A 20927-nucleotide genomic window follows, 5' to 3' on the forward strand; every position below is an offset into this window, starting at 1 on the left:
GTCAGAACCATATGATTTTAGGAAACTAAGGTGAGCCTGCATATTGGTGGTTCTACCAATGCACAGGGTTAGTGATCTATTGTATACTGTATAACGGCAACAGTACCACTGAACACAAATGGAACTAGACTAAAATATAAATACTGTGATTACAAGAGCAGGTCAAAAGCCAGGAATCCTGCAGCAAGTAACTCACTTCCAGACTCACAAAACCAGTCCAAAAGACACATATCAGCAGTATGATGGAATTGTCTCAATACATGAAGCTCTAACAACACTCAAGAAGCTTGACACTATGCAGGACAAAGCATCCCACTTGATTGACACCACATTCACAAATATTCAGTCCTTCCACCACTGACACTCAGTAGCAAGCATATTGTATCTGTAAGATGCACAACAGTAATTCACTAAGGTTACACAGATGTAATTTATCAAACCTGAAACCTCTACCACCTAGAAGGTTAAGTGCAGCCAACATATGGGAACACCGTAGGGGGTCGCATGGTGGCTGAGTGGTTAGCACTGCTACCTCACAGTGCCAGGGATGCAGGTTCAATTCCACCCTCAGGCAACTACCTGTGTGGAGTTTGCATGTTCTCCCAGTGTCTGTGTGGGTTTCCTCTGGGTGCTCTGGTTTCCACAGTCAAAGATGTGCAAATTAAATGGATTGGCTGTGTTAGATTGCCCATAGCATCCAGGGATGTGTAAGGTAGGTGGATTAGCCACAGGGAATGCAAGGATAGGTTAGGGAGGTGGGTTTGAGTCAGATGCTCTTTGGAGGGGTGGGCTGAATGACCTGCTTCCACACTGTAGGATGCTATGATTTGTAAATTGCCCTCCAAACCATACATGGAATTATATCATTGCTCCTTTACTGGTTCTGGCTCAAATCCTGGAACTCCCCTTCAACAGCTTTTCACTAACACTTTATTTTAGGCAATTAAGGATGACATTAAATGCCAGCCTAGCCGATGATGCCCACATCGTGCTAGTGAATAAAAAACTGTCTAGATCCACCATGATTTTGTGTCTCATCTCAGTCTTCTCTTTTCCAAGGAAAACAGTCCTGATCTTTCTAATCTTCCTTAACAATTTAATTTCCTCATCTCTGGGAACATTCTAATTAATTATGAAAGGAGCTATAGCCCCATCTATTGACAAATTATGTCATGGCATGTAGGTGAAGACAAAAAGCATTAGAGAAACACCTGCACTGAGTGCAGGGACTCTTCTGGAACACTGGTAGTGCATCTACCTTTGGACTAGGAAGTCCAGGTTCACTTTTTTTCTATTAATTCCTGGGATGTGGGCATTTTTGGTTAGAACAGCATTTATTGCTCATCCCTAATTACCCAGAGGGCAGTTTAATAATAATTACGTTGTTGTGGGTCCGGAGTAACACATCGGCCCGACCAGGTAAAGATGGCACTTTCTTTCCCTGAAGGACATTAGTGAAACAGATGGTTTTTTCCAACAATTATTTCATGGTCATCATTAGACTTTAACACCAGATTTTTATCGGATTCAAATTTCACCATCTGCAATAGCAGGATTCAAACCTGGATACCCATAACATTCCCTGAATCTCTGAATTAACACTCTAGCGATAATACCACTAGGCTATCACTTCCACATGGATTCCAACCCACCCTGAATGTGTGTCATAATGTGCCTGAACAGGCTGATTAAAATAACACCATTCAAATCAATATCCAACAGCAGTCTACCCTGCGCAGATATGTAATAATTGGAATTGATCATCAGGAAGAAGAAATGATGATTATAATAAACAAAAGTGTGAATTGGAATACCAAAAATGTATTCCTGGGATGTGGGCATTTTTATTGGAATACCAAAAATGTATTCCTGGGATGTGGGCATTTTTGGTTAGAACAGCATTTATTGCTCATCCCTAATTACCCAGAGGGCAGTTTAATAATAATTACGTTGTTGTGGGTCCTGCTTTTTCAGAACACATTCAGTTCACCTCAAGCATAGCAACAGTTCGAAGAGAAAACTTCTGCCTCTAAATCTTACGGCATCTAGAGAAGACCCTTAAATGTAACTTGGCCTGTGTTGCCTTTATCAAGAGAACATATTAAAACTCTGTAAGTGCAGCTCAGGAATGATAGGTTGTGTCCATGGGGAAAACAGAATCGAAGAATATAGTGTTGGGGTTAGGTGATAGAGTGACACTTAGTGATAAACTCTGGAATAGAACAATTGCCTAATCTCATATCTGTTTGTGGGATCTTGCTGTGTACATGTTGACTGCTACATTCTTTACTTTACAACAGTTGGCTACGAATACTGTAAAACAGTCTGGGATATCGTAATTAATTTCAAACTCTCTTTTCTGCCTTATTTTCCTCAGTCCCTATCTAGTAGTTCATCTTTCTTTCCTTTCCTTGTTTCTGTCCTTGCCCCAATTTCCACTTTCTTCATCCATTCCTTCCTTCTTTGTCCTCTCCACTCTCCAATATTCAGTCTGTTTACCAATCGTGGGTCTGTCTCCCCTAAAGTTGAGAAACTAATTGCAAAAAAGATGGCAGTCGTTTTGAACTCTCTATTTAGTCATTTGATGTTGAATCCGTATTGAAAATAATTAAGACATTTATTGAAGCATAAGTGAAACTTCATATATTTACTCAGGCACCATTTTACAAAGTTCATTGAGAATTCCATTCCTTGTTATTGTCGTTTGGATAGTCTGTCCCTCATTTTTGTACACATATTTGGATATGAACCTGCTTGGTGTTATTCCTGATCCTTCCATAGCAAGAATGACCCCAAACCTCATAGACATAAGCCAAAAAAAAAGATCCATAGAAAAATCAATCATAGGCACAGCAAGTTCTGTGTTCAAATATAAGCCTTGGATTTCCCTCTTTGGCTTTTCAGTCTCACTACAAGTTTCTTAGCTTGTTTTTTATTTTCACGGTTGGTGACCTAACCTAGGGCCTTGAAGATAGAGTCATCATTGAGTCACTACAAATGAGATAGAGGCCATTTGGCCCTTTGGGTCCGCACTGATCCTCTGAAGAGCATCCCACCCAGACCTATCCCTGGACTGGATCCCTGTAACCTTTCATTTACCATGGCTAATCCACCTAGCTTGCACATCCCTTGATGCATAAATGCTTGATAACAAACATTTTAACTGCAGATAAAATCCAGATTTTAATATAGCAGTTCTAACCAATTTATTGCATCACTTCAAAGTACTTCATTAACTGTACAGGGCTTTGAGACCTCTGATGGTGAAACGTGCTGAATTGGTTGAGGATTATATAAAATGAAATATATGGACTGGCAAGCTTGATAGTATTCTGCAATCTAGCAAAATATAACACTGAATAATAGTAAAAGGATTTGATTATATTTTGATATTTGATTATATTTCAACAACTTACAAATGTTTGAACATTTCCACAGACATAGAAAGAGAGAAGAATTAAGGCTATATAAAGCTCTGTGTCTTACTTACTCTGCTCTTTTTTCTCTAACAATAATAAAGCCACTTAAGATATTGCATCTCCTGGATGTCCAAAAGCCAATTTTGCAGAACCACATGTTTAGAATTAAATTTATTTAATTTATTTTCAGTGTTGAAAGCATAAAATCGGGATCAATTGTGCATTTAACAACCTCAGTTGTTCATTAATAGTTAATTACTTAGTTACGTGTGTTGGGTGGGTTGCCAATTTTGGCATCAAACCACCTTCTGTATCATGCAGGTGAACTCAGGGTTGATGGGAAGGTGGTGGGTTAGCCAACATCCTTATATTATATGCTCCCAAAAAACACTAACCTGACTTTTTAATTTCCTGAAATATCCCATTCTTTGTGCCTGGATCCATTTTATTACATTAAAATGACACCAAATCCAAAGTACTGTTGTGACAACAGCTTTTGTTAGTAATTTTTTTGATACACAGCAATTAGCAAAATCCTTTTTACTTACTGCCACCAGCGTCTTAATGTCAAATTTGTTGTTCCCTTATTTGTCAGGTCAATTGGCTTTCTCATATCTATACATTACATCACATTTCAAAAACAAGTCATACCCAATCTTGGTTGTTTACATAAGAGATAGAAATATTTGTAATTAGTTCAGTGGGAACTTCCACATCTCCTCTTCTGGTTCACTCTGTCTGGAACGTAAACTCTTTCATGCAGATTATCAGCAAGCTATTACAATTTGATGTCAGAAGCCTGCAGATATGGTTCGAAACTCCTAAAACTGGCAGATCCTTTTAGATGCCATCAATATTCAAGCAGTCTGAGAATCATGTTCTGTTCCTTAAAAGTAAAACAAAGAAACCATTATGGCAATTGATAGAAGGACAAGGGGCAAATTTGTCAACTTGTAATTTTCTTTTTGCCAATTTAGACGATAAAATATAACAGGTGAAAATGAGGACTACAGATACTGGAGATACTGGAGAGTGTGGCGCTGGAAAAGAACAGCTGGTCAGGCAGCATCCGAGGAGCAGGAGAATCGAGATTTCGGGCAAAAGCCCTTCATCAGGAATGAGGCTGTGAGCTGAGGGGGGTGGAGGGAGAAATGTGAGGGGGGTGGGGCTGGGTGGAAGGTAGCTGAGAGTACGATAGGTAGATGAAGGTGGGGGTAATGGTGATAAGTCGGAGAGGAGGGTGGAGCGGATAAGTGGAAAGGAATTTGAACAGGTTGGACAGATCATGAGGGTGGTGCCAAGTTGGAAGATTGGAACTGGGATAAGGTAGGGGGAGGGGAAATTAGGAAACTGGTGAAATTCACATTGATGCTGTGTGGTTAGAGGGTCCCAAGGTGGAAGAACACTATTCCAACGAGCCACCACACACTGCAACACAGACAAACTTCGGAAAACAGAGGAGAACCACCGATACAACGTATTCAAGAAGAACGGATACTCAAATAATACAATGCGCAGATTCCTCAAGGACAAACCACGACAAGCAGACCAAACACAGCCAGAAACCCTAACCACCTTACCATACATCAAAGAAGTTTCAGAAATGACAGCCAGACTACTAAGACCCCTCGGAATTCTAGTAGCACACAAACCCACCAACACTCTCAAACAAAAACTAACAAACTTAAAAGACCCAGTACAACCCATGGACAAAACCAACGTCATCTACAAAATTACATGCAAGGACTGCCACAAACACTACGTAGGACAAACAGGAAGAAAGTTAGCTACCAGGATACACGAACACCAGCTAGCCACAAAAAGACACGACCCTCTCTCACTCGTAGCCCTACACACGGATGAAAAAAAACACCATTTCGACTGGGACAACACATCTATCCTGGGACAGGCTAAGTAATGACATGCCAGAGAATTCCTAGAGGCCTGGCACTCCAACCACAACGCCATAAACAAACGCAGAGATCTAGATGCCATCTATCCCTCAGAAAATGAACAGGAAGTGACATCACCACAAACCCCAGGAACCCCATCCAGGAGAAAGATATAAATAGAAAGCAGGAGACAACAGCTTCGCTTCACTTGGATGTCTTCACTGATGATGTTACCTAGCCAGGTAATGAAACGTCTGGATATCAAACCTACAGCTCAGCGAGCAAACCTAGACCCTAGAGGCGTTCTTCCTCCAGACATCAGGGGTGGTTAGGGAGTGGCGATGGAGGAGGCCCAGGATCTGCATGTCCTTGGCGGAATGGAAAGGGGAGTTGAAGTGTTCGACCATGGGGCGGTGGGATTGATTGGTGCAGGGGTCTTGGAAATGTTCTCTGAAGCACTCTGCAAGTAGGCATCCTGTCTCCTCAATGCAGAGGAAACCGCTATAATTCTCATACTCATCAAATTAGACTGTGTAAACAGGCAGCACAGCTAAACAACTTACTAACATCATTATATCTTAGCCCACTTCCTTCCCCCCTAAATAAGAAGGCTACAGATAAGATTGTGTCTGACACTTGGAAATATATTTTGATTATAATGCTGCTCAGCACTTTTTTCCAGCAGGGACTCCCAGCCCCCCTGTGGGAAGAAACATCAGTTGGTAATGTATTATCAGACCTTTTAATCAGAACAGCAGAAATTCACAATTAAATGTTAAATCAATAGTAAATTGTGATGTTAAAGATTACATAATAATCAAAAGTACCCACTTTGATTAGCTACAGTCAACTAAACACAATTGCTGATATTTACTGCTCATGTTATCATCAATTTCAAGGAATGTAAATTTGTGTATTTAGATAATCACAGGTCAGTATTGATGGCAACTGGAGGAAAGATTTGTGATCTAGACAATCTTACCATCCCAGCAATAGAACTTAATATGTGAGACAGCAACAGAAAGAAGGAGTTTTAGAAATCTATTCAGATTATAGAACAGCAGAAGTTTTATGAATATAAAAACAAGCAACAGGATTAGTCCATTCAGCCGTTGAGCTGGCTCTGCCATTCAATAAGATCATGGCTGATCTGACTGGAACGTCAAATCCATTGTTCCTGCCTATCCCAGAAACCTTTCACCCACTTGTTTGAGAAGATTTTAAGTCTCCCTTAAAAAAAATTCAAGGGCTCTGCTTCCACAGAATACCGAAATATCATGATCCTCAGATAAATAATTTCATTTAATTTATGCTTTAAATGGGAGATCCCTGATTTTTAATCAGAGACACCTGGTTCTAGATCCTCTTCATGTCGACTTTGTCAAGACCCCTCAGGATCTTAAATGTTTCGCCAGTGGATACATACCTAGCCTGTCCAATTCTTCTCTGAATCAATTCCAAAGTATTTATATCCTTAATTAAATGAGATGACCAGTATACTAGATGTGATCTCAGCAGCATATTGTACAATGAAAACATAATCTTTTGTATTCAATTCTCTTCACAATAAAATATAACATTCTGTTGACTTCCCTAATCACTGCATACTACCATTTTGTGATTCGAGGACTCGGATCTCTCTGCATTTCAGAACTCTGAAGTGTCTCACCATTCTGTAATCAAGTCTTTGGAAAGGAAGTTCAATGCAGGACCTTTTGACTCAAAAATAAGAAACCTATCATCAAGCAACACCTAATAACTAAATGTTCTGCAGAACCAGCATTGAGCATAAGTAATATCCGAATCAAACGATCTGACTTGGAAAGCTGTTCTGGTTTCCACTCTTTTGTCTTTTGTCTTGTTTAGATGCTCCAAGCCACATAAAGGATTATCCTTTCTTTGAGAAACATGGCCAATTATGGCGGAGATGATTCGATGGACCGAATGGCATAATTCTGCTCTTATATGTTATGAACTTATCTGGTAAATGGATTGAAAACCATTTACTGAGAAGAATGGAGTTGTTCAAGAGTTTCAGTATCCTCTGAATTGTATCGCAGCTAAACCCAGACAGCCATGAAAGAAATATGGGACAAAAACTTTAGTAAAATATAAAACATTCGAGGAGAAAGTGAGGACTGCAGATGCTGGAGATCAGAGCTGAAAATGTGTTGCTGGAAAAGCGCAGCAGGTCAGGCAGCATCCAAGGAGCAGGAGAATCAACGTTTCGGGCATAATCATTCCTGAAGAAGGGCTTATGCCCGAATCGTCGATTCCCTTGGATGCTGCCTGACCTGCTGCGCTTTTCCAGCAACACATTTTCAGCTAAAATATAAAACAGTCAATCACATGATTCAATAAATTGAGGTTTCTTTTTGGTTGCCCTCACTAGTCAGTGAACCAAAAACTTCAGTTGCTTGAACACGTATTAAGATTTTTGTCAGTAACTTAATAGAACATTACAGCGCAGTACAGACCCTTTGACCCTCGATGTTGCACCGTCCTGTCATACTAATCTGAAGCCCATCCCACCTACACTATTCCATGCATGTCCATTTGCCTGTCCAATGACGACTTAAATGCATTTAAACTTGGTGAATCTACTACCGAAGCAGGCAAAGCATTCCATACCCTTACTACTCTCTGAGTAAAGAAACTACCTCTGACATCTGTCTTATAACTATCCCCCCTCACTTTAAAGTTGTGTCCCTTCGTGTTTACCGTCCCCATACTTGGAAAAAGGCTTTCCCTGTCCACCCTATCTAACCCTCTGATTATCTTGTATGTCTCTATTAAGTCACCTCTCAACCTTCTTCTCTCTAATGAGAACAGCCTCAAGGCCCTCAGCCTTTCCTTGTAAGACAGTCCTTCCATACCAGGCAACATCCTAGTAAATCTTCTCTGCACCCTTTCCAAAGCTTCCACATCCTTCTTATAATGCGGTGACCAGAACTGTACACAAAACTCCAAGTGTGGCCATACCAGAGCTTTGTACAGCTGCAGCATAACCCCCTGGTTCTGGAACTCGATCCCTCTATTAATAAAGGCCAAAACACTGTATGCCTTCTTAACAAGCCTGTCAATCTGGGTGGCAACTTTCAGGGATCTGTGTACATGGACACCGAGATCTCTCTGCTCATCTGCACTCCCAAGAATCCTACCATTAGCCCAGTACTTTGCATTCCGATTACTCCGGCCAAAGTGTATCACCTCACACTTGTCCACATTAAAGGAGTCTTGTTGGAATTTTCAAAGCATATTGTACTGTTTAGAAAGTCTACACAAAAATCTCTGGATCAGATGGAGCAGAAATAAGAATGTGTCACAATACTTTTGAATCCCCAAGTAAGTAATTGCACTGTATCAGTCACAGCTCTGAGTTCGAGGGTGATTCAAAGGGAAGTTGAGAGACATTAGCTGTTCCATAAACAGGGCACAAATAAATTAACAGCTGTGTTTGTACTGTGGTCAGTTTCAGAACCATTACATTAATATGGGTGATGTGGAGGTGCCGGTGTTGGACTGGGGTGGACAAAATCAGAAGTCTCACGATACCAGGTTATAGTCCAACAGGTTTATTTGAAATCACAAGTTTTGGAGTGCTGCTCCTTCGACAGTGGAATTAATTTGAGTAGCAAGCAATTTTAAAATTGGTAGTCCCACCAAACCTTTGACTAGAATTATTTGTAGTTTCTCATCAGCCTAAACTAATTTAATTGATTGTGATATTGTAATTGAAAATACAGAATATTTCCTGAGAGGATCAGGAATTTGTTAACAGTTGAATACAAGCTTCTAAATTCTAAACTTACAATTTTTATCATAGTCTGCTTTATTTAAAATCAGGAATGCTGCAATTACAGCTTTTTCTGCACAATTTGTTACATTTGTGAGTAGAATATGAAATGTGTAATGGCATCGCAGCCACAAAACAACACTACTCACAGCTGACAGGAAATGGCTGACACTCCCTTGTACATATGACACTATTCTCATCCTTGTCATTGTTTAACCGTAATACCACACAGTTTATCTTCTGTAGCTACGTCCGATCTGAATGGCACCACCTCTCTGTCCCCAGTGCCCAATGCAGAACTGCATCTGATCATTATCAAGTAGTGGAACATAACAAAGGGGGAAATAATTGGATAACTCCAATTAAAATATGGGATTTTAAACACAATAAATCGCCACGTATGCATAGGAGATAATCAATTGTTGTATGTCCTTACCTGATATTTTCTCAACACTTTTTGCTGTTGCACCTAATGGAAGTAAACATTAAATAAGTTACAAAGTAAAAGCAAAATCACTGTATTAATCACAGCAGTTTTAAACTAATTTAGATTCTGTAGTTCTCTGATAATGGGTAGAGAATCTGATTAGTGTAGTATTAAGTTAAGAACTAAGGAAACTCAAAGTGTTGAGTTGGCCAACTGCAACAGCAAATGCCAGAATTGACAATTAAGTGATGCGTTAGAGTCCATAGTCTGTACAATATCAGTGCTTTTAAGGGAAGATGAGAGAAAATTGAAAACAAATTGTACTAAGGCATCTGCAATTTCACACTGTCTGATGTTATACTTCAGCTTGCATCATGTAGAAACAGCTCATTCAGCAGGTTCTGTCAATATATTTTCTATTATACATTTCAAAGTCAGTAAATGACTCACCATTACCTCTGTGTTTATTCAGTAGGACGACAAAAAGAATGACAGCATTAAGAAGTTTCACGGACAAATAGAGGACCACGACTAAGAAAACAGTGTTCCATTTCATTGAAAGACTGCAAAGTAAAAAAAAAATCATGTTTTCTTCATGGAAGGTCTTACCAAAGTACAGTACACAAACATGGCACAAACATACTTTGCTAACATTAAAATTGAAATTGCACGACAACAGCAAGCAAGGCTAAATAAACTGTGTGAAGATTGCACTTTTATAAAGTCATAGTGTCATACGGCAGACTGAAGGCCCTTCCACCCATCAAGTCTACAAATTGTTGCAAGCACAATACCTTGTTTGAAGAAACACTGTGTAGAATTTAGTTGAATTACTTCCAGTATTCAGATGCTCATGAAATTTACTGGAATATGAAAAAATGTAGGAGTAAAATTCAGCCTATTGACTCTGTTCTGCCGTTTGATCATGGCTAATGTGTGTCTCAACCCATTCTCCTGCTTTCTCCCCATAACCCTTGATCCCCTTACTAAATAAGAACCTATCCTTCTGTCTTAAATCCTTCCTTAGGTGCCCAAAACTGCTCCAAATGATAGATAAATTGGTCTGATTCATCCCATTCCCGGAACAACTCTCCACTCATCAGATATCCCCATAGACCAGCATCCTTTCTGCCTGTGCAGCTTTGAAAAGCTGATGTGCAACCTGACAAGTGTTGGTATTCCCTGGTTGTCCCTCACCATTAATGTAATGACAGAGCAGCCACAAAGCAACACTGCACATTGCCAATGGCAGCTGACAGGAAATGGCTGACACTCCATATGACACTATTTTCATCTTTGTAATTGTTTAACCATAATGCCACACCATTTATCTTCTGTAGCTTCATCCAACCTAAATGGCACCACCACTCTGTCCCCAATGCCTACTACAGAACTGCATTTGATCATTGTCCAGTAGTGGAACATTACAAAGAGACAGGCAATTGGACAATTCTAAACTGGAGCATTTATTTACAGCCACCAAAAGTAAATATAAACAAACCAAAGCAGGCTGTAGTTCACCCCCACAACGCAAACTAATGACCAATTTATGAGTCTGCACTCCAAAATGGTCCACTCAGATCTCATCTACTAGAGTTGGATTTCAATCAGGTCTTGTTGGGCTTGTAGAGCCCAACTCATTTGAGCTCTGACATGGTCAAGGAGAACCTCCTCATCCCCAGTGTCCTCACCCTTGTGGGAAGACTACTTCACTCAGCATCAACCCAGTGCTTGATTGAATTCTGCCAATCCTTTAAAAAATAAAATTTATCATAGGCAAACAACAAATGCAGCAGAGCAAAAAGTTTAGCTTGTGCAGGTAGCCCCTCCCTCATTTCCTATCAAGAAACCATGCATTATATCAATACAATTGGCTGCAAACCATATTAAGATACTAAAATATGAAGAATCAACTTTCCCAATCTCAGCTGTAACATTCAATTAAAGCAGATTCTGATCTTGTATTTAAGTACCTTTGCACACAGGTGGATATGTTCCATTGTGCAGGCAAATGACGGTTGCTATGCCAATCAATGAGTAGCCAACATTACATGAATATTGTGCCATCATCCCGTATGTCCACGTGTTCACTACTGAATACTGTAGTATTGATGCATTCCCATTACCAATATAAGGTGGCACGGTGGCTCAGTGGTCAGCACAGCTACCACACAGTGCCAGGGGGTTCTCCTTGATCATGGAATGTTTAATTCCATCCTTGAGTAATTTTCTGTGTAGAGTTTACACATTCTCCCTGTGTCTGTACAGGTTGCTGCCCACAGTCCAAAGATGTGCAGGTTAGGTGGATTGCTATGCCAAATTCTCCTCTTCTCTCTTCACTGTCCAAGGCCTCAAACACACCTTTTAGGTGAAGCAGTACTTCTTTGAAATGAGTCTACTGCATTCACTGATCATATTATGGTAATTACATTGTAAGAGTGGAGACTGGATGACCACTTTGTATCCACTGGATATCCACCCCATCCATAAAAATGACTCTGATCTCCCAGTTGCTTCCCATTTTAAGAACCCATGTTGCTTCCATACTAACCTTTCAATCCTGGGCATGCTACAAGCTCCAATGAAGCTCAATGCAAGCTGAACAAACAAGACCTCATTTTTGCTTCGGCAGCTTACATTCTGGGTTCCACAACTTCAGAGTATGACCCGTGTCCTCCACTTATCTCATATCAGCCCAATCATGGCCATGACTTGTAGACTTTGCTCTCAGCAGAGTGGGTCCATTTTTGCCTTTCAAACCTTCATTTACACTTGTTTTACATCGCTATTCTCCTTTACCGCTATTAGCACTGGCATTACCTTTTCGCTCTGGGCACCCTCACAATCTGTTCCCCTCACTCCTCCTCACCCTCTGTCAACAGCATAAAAAACACACATTTTCAGTCCCTTGCAGTTCTGGAAAAAAAGAGTCATACTGGACTCAAAAGATTAACTTTTATTTCCTATCTTCACAGATGCTGCCAGACCTGCTGAGTTTTTTTCAGCATTTTCTATTCTTATTTCATATATGATCACGTATCACTGAAATCATGGACACTGAAACACAATCATGTATCTGTTCCTGCTGACTGTCAGAATTATTCAATATGTAAAATGTTGTTTCTATGTACTTCATCAATATAGTGTCAATTATCCAACTACTGGTGTAAGGATATTGCTTTAAAATACATATTTTGTCCTTTTTTTATGAAGAAAGATTGAGACAGAGGTATAGAGCAGTCTACTTCATGGCAATCAAGTAAACAGCTTGTGAGGCCTAGGGTTTTTCTAAAATTGGAAGAATTGAAGCAGCCTTAATGGATGTGGTCAAGCTCCCACAGAACCAAGGGTTTCTAGTTTAGCTTTCAATAGCTGTTGGGTTGTGAAAGCTGCTACATCTCTCTCACTTTGCTACAGCTGAGAGCTTGGATTGTCTTCCTGCTGCTAGAATTGCATGTGAGACTATCTATTTTACTGACTTTGCCTTTGCTGAGGGTGTCAAGAGTGTGGTGCTGGAAAAGCACAGCAGGTCAAGCAACAACCAAGGAGCAGGAGAATTGACGTTTCAGGCATAAACCCTTCATCGGGAATGAGGATGGTGGGCCGGATGGGGGCTGAGAAATAAATCCCCATTTGAACTATAGTGCATGAATAAAGTATGTTTTGCGTCAAGCCTGGTAGTATGACCAATTGAATTGCATGTGGAACACAATGGCACTTGCCTTTAAAATAAGAAAAGGTTAGGGTCTAGGCTATCTCCTTGATATGTTTTGAGGGGGTTTGGTCTGGTCCATAACACTGGTTGCATTGGTTCTTCACATAATTATTCAGTTTCACAATGCACAACAAATTTAGGATTAGGTGATCACCACCCCACTTTCCAAACATCGCCAAGAACTTTGGAAATGGATTGAATATTAAGGGAATGGCAAGTTCTCCTCTCTCTAAAGATTTATGGTTGGGTGCAACCTGTGTGTGTGACCAATGTGTGCAAACTTTGTTAATGTGAAGCTATACCCAAGTATTCTCCAATCTCATTTGAATACACCTGAACAAAAAGCAGGTGCAAATTAGTGCAAACAATTGAGGACTCAAAGAAATATTGATCCATCTTTGAAACTTATAATTTCAGTGAGTTCATCAGCAAAGGCAGCATTTGCTGCCCATCTATAATCACCTGTGAACTGAGAGGCTTTCTAGACTTTTTCAGAGTGCAGTTAAAAGTCGGCCATTTTTCTGTGGGTCTGGAATATTGGGTAAGAATGGCAGATTTCCTTTCCTGAAGTACGTTGGTGAACTAGATCAGTGCTCACAACAATCATTACCACATTCCAGCTTTATTAAACAAATTTAAAACTTATCACCTATGCTGGTGGGGTTTGAACCAGCAACCCCAGAGTATTAGCCTAGATTTACTAGCTACTGGCATTACCACTATGCTACCATGGCTGTCAAAATTCTAAACAGCTGCCATCTAATTCAATTCATCCATACTTTCTCTCTTGGACAATTCATTCACTTAGTTCCATTCATTTCATCCTTATCCATCTTCTAGAATTTTTATCTTCATGTGTTTTACTGGCATTGATATGTTGTGCCAAAAGGCCTCCATCTTACAGAGTTCGTTCAATGACTATTTCCCAATTTAAATGATTCAGAGGGAGTGTCGCTCCGAAAGCTAGTGTGCTTCCAATTAAACCTGTTGGACTATAACCTGGTGTTGTGTGATTTTTAACTTCCCAATTTAAAGCTATTAAGAAATAAGCTTCAGCCACTATTTCATGTTGCAACAGCCATTATGCCTCTGAACCTTACCCATCAGGAATAAAACATCAAACACAAGAATACAAATGTTAAATTTGAAATGTTGGGGAACTGGGAGTCAATGCTGTGAGGAAAAAACAGGGCAAAGAGAAAAACTGTAACTTATCCACAATCAAGTGTCAGCCAAACTGACAAAGATGAAGGGCAGAATTAAACCCAAGTGACAGGGTTTCAATCTGCCAGCTGGGGAGTTGGCAAGAGACCCACATTGCCTCCATTATGGAAGGCTCTCCAATAGTAAGTGCCTCAAGTGGCCAACAGCAGGTTCTCCCCAGCTTCAAGGACCTGATCAGGGTCAAAACTTCAGCTTCTCCTACCTGAGAGCTGCCAGCCAGTCAGGGGTTGGCAACTCTTCATTGTGGGCAGAATTAAAAAAAGAGCATCAATACCTGCCGTCACAGCTCAGGATCAGTGAGGGTCTCCAGGTCAGAACTTGTTAAGTGGGATAAGGGTTGTCAGGCGTACTTAATTGGGATGGAGGCAGAAAGGCAGCACGGTCCCCACCTGACACCATCCCACTTCTGATCTATGATGTAGGAAAGGTCACTGATGAAGCAGCTGAAGATGGTTGGGCCTATGACACTATCGCACAGATGTCCTGGAGCTGACTTCCAACAACCACAACCATCTGCCTAGGTGCAGGTATGACTGCAACCAGAAAAGAGTTTGTCCCCTGAAACCTATTGCCTTTAGCTTTGCTAGGGTTCCTTGATGCCATACTCAGTCAAATGTAACCTTGACATTAAAGGCACTCACTCTCACGTCGCCACTTAAATTACATTCTTTTGTCCATGTTTGAACCAAGATTATAATGAGGTCAGGAACTGAGTGGTCCTAGCAAAACCCAAATTAGACGATAGTGAGCAGGTTGCTGCTTGATAGCACTGTGGGTGAAACTTTTCGTCACTTTACTGATGATCTAGAATAGACTGACAGGACAGTAATGGTCTGAGCTGGTTTGTACTGCTTTTTGTATATAGAACATACCTGGGTTACTTTTCACATTGTCAGGTTGATGTTAATGTTGTAACTGGAGTGGAACAGCTTGGCTAGGGAAGCAGCAAGTTCTGGAGCCTAAGTCTTCAATAATATTGCCAGAATGTTGTCAGGGCCCATAGCCATAGCGCCTCCAACTATTTCATGATATCATGTAGAGTGAATCGAATTGGCATCTGTGATATTAGGAATACCTGGAGAAGGCGGAGTTGGATCATTCACAGTACGTCCGGCTGAAGATTGCTGTGGAAGCTTCAGCCTTATCTTTTATATTGATGTGCTGGGCTCTTCCATCATTGAAGAAGGGGATATTTGTGAACCCTCCTTCTGCAGTGAATTGTTTAATTGTCTACCATCACTCAAGACTGGATGTGGCAGGACTACTCTGTTTATCACTTGCTGCTTGATAATTTTACCTGTTTAACACTTCATTTTCAGATCCCCTGGCTCAAAGGTAGTAGTTGAGTGGGACATGTTGAGGGTTATGAGGTTGCAGATTGTGCTGGAGAACAATTCCTCTGCTGTTGATGGCCCACAGCACCTCATGAATGCTCAGTCTTGAGTTGCTAGATCTATCCCATTTAGCACAATGATAGTACCACACAACACAGTGGAGGGTATTCTCAATGTAGATGGGATTTTGTCTCCACAAGGACTGTATAGTGGTTACACTTAATGATACTGTGGACATATGGATTTGCAGCCAGCAGAATGGTCAGGATAAGGTCAAGTATGTTTTTCCCTCTAAAGGGAAAAAGGTATATAAGACTTCAATAAATTGAGAAAGCAGGACAAAACAATTCAAGTTTACATTTCACAGTTTGAACCTATGGATGATGCGAAGAAATTCTTCTTTGTGGAATAATGAACTTCCTATCTAACAGCACTTTAGGAGTTCTTGCACTATAAGTACTGCTGCAGTTCAATAAGTTACAAATCACACAACACCAGGTTGATGAAAGACTTAACAACAATCTAGGTTTGTTCAGTATATCATTTTAATTGTATGATACTGATCTTTTACTATAAATTCTGTGACGTATGATCCTGCCCACTAGTTAGCTGATGAAGGAGCAGCACTATAAAAGCTAGTACTCCCAAATAAACCTGTTGGACTATAACCTGGTGTTGTGTGATTTTTTTTGTAAAACTTTGTCCACCCCAGTCCAACACCAGCACTTCCACATCACAGTTCAAGGAGGCAGCTCATAACCATCTTCTCCCATTTCTCAATGAATGGTGAATATATCCTAGCCCAGCTAGTGAGGCCCCCATACCATGAACAAATAATAAAAATCAGACTTTCAGGAAGAATACTAGAGTCAAATACCTTGGAATCTTTGAAGAAAGAATCAGTGCAGTAATAAGGAACACTAGAATTTTTTTCTTTCCTCAGATTAGGACAATAAGAAGCTAACAGTAAGCTCACGGAACAGGACATAATCTTTCAATTGGACACATCACAGCCTTCCAGAATCAATGCTGACTTCAACAATTTCAGGTTAGAATTCCTTGTCCTTTATTTACATGGAACATAGTGAATTAGACTGGGGAGTTACACGTGCAAATTGATGCGATACTGTGGCAATAACAGACCTGACTCAAAAAAGTCAGGATTGGGTTTTAAAGATTCTTGGGTGTTTAGAAAAGGTAGAATGCGTGCTGGAGGAATAGGACAGCAGGGGATTCAAGGACAAAAAGTACAATCTGGCTAGAACTGAGGAACCACAGAAGAATGCAGTTACATTGTCTTGTGCAGTCTACAGAGCATCAATTGGTGTCAAGTATATACAGCAACAAATTTGCAAGAAAAATGTACATGGCAATACCATTATACAGTGAGTATAATTGGGGTCTTTAACTATCTGAATGCAAACTAGGACAGTAGAAGTGTATAGGTGGAGAGGGACAAGCATGCTTAAAGTATGTTCAGGAACATTTCTTACAACAGTTTGAAAACATGCATTATTGGACCAAGTTTTGGAAAATTAGGTGGGCCAGGAAGATCAAGAACAAAGAGAAATAGCAAAGGTTGAGGATAGGTGGAAAATCATAATAGAGAATCAAATACAGATTATGAGAAATGACGAACATGGAAACCCAAATCTCCTAGAGGCATGTTAGTAGCAGGGTGGTACAAACAGTCGAGCCAGTTTGGGACAAAGAATAGGGGATTTACATATGGAAGGAAGTTATGGCTGAGATTTTAAATACTTTGCATCTGTCTTTGTCACAGATAAACACAACATAGGCTACGATGACAGAGGAGGAAACTCTAATCAATTTTGAATCCATATAGTGACAAGAGGGAAGTGATGGATAAACTATCAATACTTTAAGTTGAAAAGGAACCAGATATAGTGCATCTAAGGATATTGAAGGAAGTTAGTGAAAATTGTAGGGGAAAAGCCATCCTCCCCAAGACTCAGGGAAGGTGCCACAGTACTGTAGAATTGGAGCCATTGTCCAAATAAAGGTTCTAATGATAAGCTCAGCAATTAATTAGTCAGCTTACCTTCAATAGTGGGAAGCTTGTAGGAAGTTATTTATGACAAAATTTGTAGTTATAGGGAAAAGGTGAGTTGTTTATAAAGAGCAAGCATAGATTTCTGAATGGGAAATCATGTTTAACTAACTTGCTGCAGTGCTTTGAAGAGGCAGCAGAAAGGGTTGATGAAGATAATGCAATTGATGTATTGCTGCTTATACCACTGAGCACACAAGTAGTCTTATGTTGTGACTTCACCAGGTTGACATCTCATTTGTAAGCATATCCTCTTATTTTTTCATTAAGTGAAGATTAGCCCCCGGCTTGACAATTACTGATAGAATGAGGGATATGCCTAGCCTTGGGGTGGCAAGTTGTGTTTGAACATAATTACACTGCCGCTAATGGCCTGAACACTCATGGATGACCAATTGAGTTACTAGATCTGTTTGAAACCCATCCCATTCGGCATAATGATTGTGTTGTGTGTCACAATGTTGGATATCTTCAATAGGAAGATGGGACTTCACCTCCAAGATTGTATTGTGATCTCTACTGCTGATACTGCCTTGGACAGATGTATCTGCATCAGACAGCTTAGTCAAATGTTTTTCTGACTTGTTGGTTTCTTAGTCACCTGGCACAGCCCAGTCTAGCATAAGTGTCCTTCAAGACTCCACTAGCTTGGCCAGTAATGCTACTGCTGATCCCTCACTGATAGTTACTGAAGATCCTCACCCGAACTACGTTCTGTGCCCTAGTCACATGGAGGCGTACTAATTCATCAGTTGAGGTAGGGGTGTGGTAACCAATGACAGGTTTCATGCCTATGCTTTACCTGATGCATCAACACTTCATGGGAACAGTACAGCACAGAACAAGCCCTTTTGTTCACCAACACAATGCATTTTGGAACTAAAGACTTGCTTCTACGCAGTCTGTATCCAACCACTCCCTGCCTATTCACATATAGAACATAGAACGTTACAGTGCAGTACAGGGCCTTTGGCCCTCGGTGTTGCACTGACTTGTGAAAATAATCTGATGCCCATCTAATCTACACCTTTCATTATTATCCATATGTATGTCCAATGCCCATTTAAATGCCCTTAACGTCAGCGATTCTACTGCTGTTGCAGGCAGGCCGTTCCACACCCTACTACTGAGTGAAGAAAATAACACTAAAATCTGTCCAAACTCTATCACCCCTCAATGCCTTCACCATCAAAGGAAAAATGCTCTAATTGTCCAGCCTATCGAACCCTCCGATTATATGTCTCAATTAAGTCACCTCTCAACCTTCTTCCCTCCAACAAAAACAGACTCAGTTCCCTCAGCCTTTCCTCAAGGCCTTCCTTCCATACCAGGCAACATCCTAGTAAGTCACCTCTGAATCCTTTCCAAAGCTTCCTCATCCTTCCTATAATGTGGTGACCAGAACTTCATGCAATACTCCAGGTGCAGCCTTACAAGTGTCTTTACAGCTGAGGAATGACCTTGTGGCTCCAAAACTCAATCCCCTGACCAATAAATGCCAACACACCATATGCCTTCTAAACAAGCCTATCAACCTGGGTGGTAACTTTCAGGGATTTAAGCACCTGGACACAGATCTCTCTGTTCATCTACACTGCCAAGAATTTTACCATTAGCCCAGCACTCTGCATTCCTTTTATTTCTTCCGAAGAGACCTATTGCACTTTTCTGCATTAAACTCCATTTGCCACTTCTCAGACCAAGTCTGCATCTTATCTATGTCCCTCTAACCCACATCCTTTGGCACTACCCACAACTCTGCCTACCTTAGTGTCATCCACAATTTTACTAACCCATCCTTCTACGCCCACATCCAGATCATTTATAAAGCAGTGGCCCCAAAATAGATTCTTGCGGCACACCACTGCTAACTGAGCTCCAGGATGAACATTTCCCATCAACCACCACCTTCTGTCTTCTTTCAGCTAGCCATATTCTGACGCAAACCGCTAAATCACCTTCAATCCCGAAACTCTATTTTCTGCAATGTGTGGAACCTTATCAAGTGCCCTACTGAGGTCTATATACACCACAGCGACCACTTTACCTTCTTCCACCTGTTTTGTTACCTTGTCAAAGAACTCAATAAAGGTTAGTGTGACACCTATCCTTCACTATCCCTAATCAAATTATTCCTTTCCAGATGATTATAAATCCTATCTCTTATAACCTTTTCCAACGCCTTACCCACAACCGAAGTAAGGCTCTTTGTAAACCTCAATCACATCTAATCTTGTAGCCGGTATCTCCGTATTCTCACTAACATTGCCCTTTTCCAATGTGAATACTGACGAAAAGTATTCATTAAGCACTTTCCCCATGTCCTCAGATTCCACACATAAAACTTTCCACTACTATCTTTGCCTGGCCCTAATCTTACTCTCGTCATTCTTTTATTCCTGATATACTTATAGAAGGCCTTACAGTTTTCCTTGATCCTATTTGCCAACAACTTCTCATGTCCCCTGCTGGCTCTTCTTTTCTGGCCTCACTTATAACTCTCAAGCCCCCTGAGTCTTCACGCCTTATCCTCACATAAGCCCTCTTCATCCTCTATGTTGAAACTTTATTGCTGGAACAGCACAGCAGGTCAGGCAGCATCCAGGGAACAGGAGATTCGACGTTTCGGGCACAGGCCCTTCTTCAGGAATGAGCAGAGAGTGTTCAGCAGGAGAAGATAAAAGGTAGGGAGGAGGGACTGGGAGGAGGGGCGTTGGAAATGTGATAGGTGGAAAGAGGTCAAGGTGAGGGTGATAGGTCGGAGTAGGATGGAGGCGGAGAGGACAAGAAGAAGACTGCAGGACAGGAAGGCGGTGCCGGGCGGGAGGGACCCGGCGGAGACAAGGTGGGGGGAGGGGGGAATGAAGAAACTGGTGAAGTCCAAGTTCATCCCCTGTGGTTGGAGGGCTCCCAGTCGGAAGATAAGACGCTCCTCCTCCGACCGTCGCGTTGTTGTGGTTTGGCGGTGGATGAGTCCAATGACCTACATATCCTCGGTGGAGTGGGAGGGGGAGATGAAATGCTGTGCTACAGGGTGGTTGGGCTGGTT

The 20927-nt window shown here is 41.0% G+C and overlaps 1 long non-coding RNA gene across 1 annotated transcript; it reads right to left on the reverse strand.

Annotated features, from left to right (window-relative positions):
• Nucleotides 1-3319: 3319 nt before the first annotated feature.
• Nucleotides 3320-11413, reverse strand: LOC122562972. The gene is made up of 3 exons (XR_006315451.1): nt 9985-11413; nt 9544-9576; nt 3320-4305 (listed from the first exon to the last, which is right to left on the reverse strand). It is a non-coding gene; the product is annotated as an uncharacterized LOC122562972 (long non-coding RNA).
• Between the last annotated feature and the right edge of the window lie 9514 nt (nt 11414-20927).

Source organism: Chiloscyllium plagiosum, chromosome 26 (assembly GCF_004010195.1).
Source record: "Chiloscyllium plagiosum isolate BGI_BamShark_2017 chromosome 26, ASM401019v2, whole genome shotgun sequence".
In the NCBI taxonomy this organism is placed as follows: Eukaryota; Metazoa; Chordata; class Chondrichthyes; order Orectolobiformes; family Hemiscylliidae; genus Chiloscyllium; species Chiloscyllium plagiosum.